The sequence below is a fragment of the Oryzias latipes genome, chromosome 24 (genome assembly GCF_002234675.1).
Source record: "Oryzias latipes chromosome 24, ASM223467v1".
NCBI classification, from domain to species: domain Eukaryota; kingdom Metazoa; phylum Chordata; class Actinopteri; order Beloniformes; family Adrianichthyidae; genus Oryzias; species Oryzias latipes.
The window spans coordinates 17,211,865-17,217,864 of record NC_019882.2 but is presented as its reverse complement, the minus strand read 5'-3'; positions in this window follow the sequence as shown (position 1 = coordinate 17,217,864).

Genomic DNA, 6,000 nt, shown 5'->3' with positions numbered 1-6,000 from the left:
CACCTTTGTCATGGTAGGGAGAACACGTCAATGCAAGGGTGGGGTCATAGGATAGCACAAGGGTTAGAGCTATCCAGTTGGTGATCTCAGAGGTACAATGGCAGCCGCTCCACAACCGCTTCCTGCTTCAGAACAGTCACTGAAAGAGCAGGTCCTGACGAGTCCTGACGAGTCCGTCAGGTCCAACTTCTGCATCTGCACCAACTAAAGTTATGTTGTAGTCATCCCCCTGTCAGGAAAAACGTCACTGATGAAGAAAAGCATCACTTTTAGAAATAAACCAAGGAAGCCTTTTTACTCTGTGTTAAAATTTGTATTTTTTTTTCTCCACTAAAACCCTTTGACAGGAAGTGAGATAGTCTCAGATGGCTTCCTGCTGTTGCTGTAAACACATTTCTGCATAAATGGAACCAGCCGAGAAGGAGGCTCTGTGGTGGGTTGTGGATAAAAACACACGACTAGTCAGGAGGGTGTAGAACACAAAAGCTACTCTGTAATATACTGGCATATATTGGTTTGGGGTCAAGTGAAAATTCCATTATTTAGGGTGAGCTGGATAGGATTTGTGGTAGGAAATGTGGCCCCTCATTTTCTGCAACGTGTGCAGAAACGGCAAAAGTGATTCTGTTTGGAATCTCTTATCTTTTTAGGTTAATACTATTGATCTTTTCATGCTTAAAGAGCCACTTGGGTCAGTATCTTACCAACCAAAACCCAGCAAGAGCCGAAAAGTCCCACCTCACCATTTAAAAAACGTAATTTATGTTTTTTGTAGCCGTTAACACGTTCATTTATAACATGTAGTATTTAAACATTTACAATAATTGAATTACAACAGTTTTATGTTATTTTTTTTCAAAAAATTTTAACTTATTTTATTTATGACAGCAGCACATTCAAATTCCTTTCAAAATAAAACATATCGTGAGTCAAATAAATTCTCCTGCTGTAGCAGATTTACTTGAATAAAAACATAAGAAAGTCAAACAGGAAAGTTTCTATTTAGTACACCTTCATAATTTTTTTTCTTTTTACTATTGAATATAAACACAACAACAATGTTGTAAAATCCAATTTAAAAGAAAAGCAATTTGTGCTTTGAGCTTATTCTAAAAATAAATGACTGATAATAGATTATCTGGTGACTGTTCAGGAAAGGCAGACTCAGGTGAAGCACTTTGTTTTGTCTACAAAAGCAGACCGCAACTTTGAATTTGCTGGTAATTTACTACATTATAAACATTTATTTTGTGTGAAAAACAAAAAATAAGGGCAGATTATATTCATGACTATGATTAAAAATAGCACTATATCAGATAGAATAGACATAACACTGTTTCAAAAATCTTCATAGCTGTCAGGACCAGGTCTTGAGGACCAACAAAATATGACAGACCCAGGAGTAAGAACTTCAGAGTTTATTTGAGGACCAGAGCAGGCAGGATGATGGCTGAAACTTGACACCAGAGGGAGCTGAGGCAGACTTGTGGGTGATGAGGAATGAGAGGAGGGGAACGGAGCAGAGTCCAGAGCCGGTCTAGGAATGAGGAAGTCCGTGAACACAGAGTTTTGTAGATGAGGAATGTCTTACTGCTTGGTATCTTGAGAGAGGACTTGGCAGTGAGAAACTGGAGGTCGCAGGCAGGTAGGTTGATTGTTGGAAGCTTGAGGCAGGCAGGCAGGCAGGCAGGCAGGCAGGCAGGCAGGCAGGCAGGCAGGCAGGAGATCTGAGAGCGTGGAGCAAAAAGCAGGCTTGCAGACAGACTGAAACCACAAAGCATGAGTAAGCTGGGAATCAGGCAGAAGACTTGACGTTCCAGCAGTGAGTGGAGCTGCATGGCAGCAATATATACTCAAGTGAACCGGTGGAGTGAATCAGAGGTGACGAGCAGCAGCTGGGGGGGCAGGGCAGCTGCTGTCATGACAGTACCTCCTCTTCAACGACCGGCTCCAGACGGTCGTGCGGGTTGATCAGGATGGTCTCTATGGAACTCCGCGATCATGGTGGGGTCGAGAACAAACCGAGCAGGGACCCATGAACGTTCCTCCGGGCCATAGCCCTCCCAATCCACCAGGTACTGCAAACCCCTTCCACGACGACGAGAACGGAGCAGCCGTCTCACGGTGTAGGCAGGACCCCCGTCGATGTACCGAGCTGGAGGCGGGGCATTGGCAGAGGGAACAAGGGGACTGGTCCTAACCGGCTTCACCTTGGAGACATGGAAAGTGGGATGTATGCGGAGGGGTCTGGGCAGGCGTAGACGAACAGCAACTGGGTTGACCACCTTGGAGATAGGGAAGGGTCCAACAAACCGCGGCGCCAGCTTCCTGTTCTCCAGACGGAGGGGAAGATTAGCAGTAGAAAGCCATACTTTTTGGCCCACCTGATAGGAAGGAGCTGCAACTCTTCGTCTATTGGCAGCAGTACGGTAGGTCTCCACAGTCCTCAGGAGAGTCTGCCGGGCCCTGCGCCAGGCCTGCTGACATCTCCGGACAGAAGCGTAGGCTGAGGGAACAGAGACCTCACCCTCCTGGGAGGCAAACAGAGGGGGCTGGTACCCATACACCACCTTGAAGGGAGACAACCCTGTGGCAGATGAAGGAAGAGTGTTATGGGCGTATTCCGCCCAGATGAGGTTACGGGACCATGAAGCCGGCTCTCGGGTGCAGAGGAGGCGGAGGCTAGTCTCCAACTGCTGGTTAAGCCGTTCAGATTGGCCGTTAGACTGTGGATGGAAGCCAGAAGATAAACTCACAGACACTCCCAGTAGGCGACAGAACTCTGCCCAGAACTTGGCTGTAAATTGGGGACCTCTGTCCGAGACGATATCCCTAGGAATGCCGTGGATGCGAAATACATGGTTGAGAAGGGCCTCAGCAGTCTCCTTAGCTGTAGGGAGTTTAGGAAGAGCAATGAAGTGCACCATCTTTGAAAACCGATCCACCACGGTTAGGATAACAGTCTTCCCGTCAGATGGTGGAAGCCCTGTGACGAAATCCAAAGAGATGTGGGACCAGGGTCTTCCAGGGACTGACAGCGGTTGTAGCAACCCAGCGGGAGGGGATGTAGAAGCTTTGACTTGAGCACACTCTGTACAAGCAGAGACATATTCAGTGATGTCTTTTCTCATGCTTGGCCACCAAAACCTCTGTCGTATAATAGCAAAAGTTCTCCTCTGACCAGGATGGCAAAACATGCGGGATGAATGGAACCATTGTATTACCTTTGCTCTGAGGTTATCTGGAACATAAATACATTCTGTGGGACAGGCTGACGGAGACTGGGAGCCCTGATTAGCAGATCGTACCTCCTCCTCAATATCAGTATTTATTATTGCTAGTCGAGCAGAAACTGGCAAGATGAATTCCGGAGTCTCCTCCCGTGATGGGCAGGCATCCCTTCGGGATAGTGCGTCAGCCTTCGTGTTCAGAGAGCCTGGTCTATAGGAAAGAGAGAAATCAAACCGGTTAAAAAACAAAGCCCAGCGGGCTTGGCGGGAGTTAACTCTCTTGGCTGTTCTCAAGTACTCCAGATTCTTGTGATCTGTGAACACGACGAAAGGAGTTTCAGACCCTTCTAGCCAATGACGCCATTCCTCCAGGGCGTCCTTGATGGCCAGCAACTCTCTATCCCCGACGTCATAGTTCTTCTCAGCACTAGACAAGCGGCGGGAAAAGAAAGCGCACGGGTGGACCTTATTGTCCTGGCTCCGCTGAGAGAGGATGGCGCCAATCCCTGTGTCTGAAGCGTCTACTTCTACAATAAACTGCCTACCCGGGTCAGGTGTAATCAGAACAGGAGCTGAAGTAAAACGGTACTTTAATTCCTGAAAGGCAGACTCCGCTTCCTGGTTCCAGGAAAATGTCCTTTTGCATGAAGTCAAAGCATATAAGGGTGAAGCAATCTTACTGTAGTTCTTAATGAAGCGCCGGTAGAAGTTAGCAAATCCAAGAAACCGTTGAAGTTGTTTACGGTTCTCGGGTTTCGGCCACTCCAATACTGCCTGCACCTTTTTAGGATCCATCTTGACCCTCCCCTCTGAGATGACCAGCCCCAGGAACGAGGTAGTAGTGACATGAAACTCACACTTCTCTGCTTTGACATAAAGTTGGTTTTGTAGTAGTCTGAGAAGGACCTTGAGTACATGTTGGACATGCTCAGTCTTAGAACGTGAGAAGATCAGTATGTCATCCAGATAAACGAATACGAAGTGGTTAATCATGTCTCCCAATACGGGGGGCGCTAGCGAGCAGGCAATGGAGTAGGTCGCATGTTTAGCGTGCTCTGCATAAATTAGCAAAAAAAGCCATAATACTCTAAAAAGTGCCAAGAAAACTCGTGCGGCTTAGCAACCTATCTTCTTTCCTCATCGCCTGGATTTTATTCTACAAGCTGAAATGGCAAGTAGTCTCCGCAAATATAAATATACGGGCAAAGCTGCTGCCTCTGCTAGCAAAGCGTGCTCAGACTCAGCTAGCTCCACACCTAGCACACCACCTGAAGAGCTAGGAGCACCAATGGAGCCGTGTGAACTGTCTGAGACGGGACTTCTAGATCTGAAGAGCGACATACTGGCCTCGATCAAATCAGAAATCACCCAGCTCTTCCAGACGGAGCTCGCAAAAGTGATAGCGAAGGAGTTCGGGGAGGTGAAAATGGAGATGCAAGCGGTCCGAACAGAGTTGGCCAACAACACCGCCACAGTGCGGTCAGAGTTGAAAGCAATTCAATCTACTGTGTCAGAGATGGAGCGAGGACTTTCAGGGTGTTCAGATGACATAACAACTTTACAAAAATCTGTCCAGCAGCTGGAAAAACACATGTCGATCCTCCAAGGAAAGTGTGTGGATATGGAAGGACGCATGCGGAGATCAAACATTCGCATATTGAATGTACCCGAGGAAGTTCCGACCACACCCGATTCAATCTCCAAACTACTCAAAGAGGTGTTGAAAATCAATAAAGAAGTGCTGATTGACAGATGCCACCGCGCTCTACAGACGAGACAAGCAGATGGGAAAGCCAGAGCGATCATCGCCAAGATGCACTACGATCAGGATTACACTGAGATCTTCCGCCGTGCCAGAGCTGCAGGTCCTCTCCTCTACAAAGGTGCCACCATCCTCATTTTTCCCGATTATCCACCGAGTGTAGCCAGCACCAGGGCGGCCTTCAATGAGGTAAAAAAGCTTCTGCGTGGACGCGAGAACGTGCGTTATGGGCTGCTTCACCCGGCACAGCTGCGGATTACACACAATGGAATTGAAAAACGATTTAAGGATGCAGCACAAGCCATGACGTATGTGAAGGGAAATATTCTTTGAGGAGTGATTATTTTTTACTATTTTCTCTTCTTTTTTTTCCTCAATTTTTTCCTCATCTACGTTATTCCTGTGTTTTTTTTGTCACACCGGGAGACTGACGGAAATGCTCATCTGTCACACACAAATCATACTTCCACTCTATATGACTACTAAAAGGATGGTAATCTGAATAAATAGGTAAACTATGATCGGAATGAACCATACCTTTTCCTCCCTTTTTTTTATTATTAAACTTTTTTTAATTCAATATATATATATATATATATATATATATATATTTTTTTTTGTGTGTGACCTCTTCACCTGCACCATTTTTGGACATTTAATCTGAATGTCAGATGCTAAAAGGCTTTTTGGTATTTCTACTCTTAAATATTTTTGCAGAGCAAACTGAACGCTAGAGTTCTAACAAGCACATAATGTGTGGATTTTGTTGTAAGAGGGTTGTTTATGATCACCATGTTCTTGTTGGTGATGGGTGGGGTGGGTTACCTGTTGCACCTAAAGTTATTTTATTTTCATCTGTTGCATCTATTTCTGTTAAAGTGATGAGATCTCATGTCTTACAGGTTGTATTTACTTGCCCAGATTAATACCTTAAAAATACTGTTTTTCATAGCCAATGGCTAGTCAGTTATTCAATAATCAGTATGGCTGTTGCCCAGTTAATTTTGT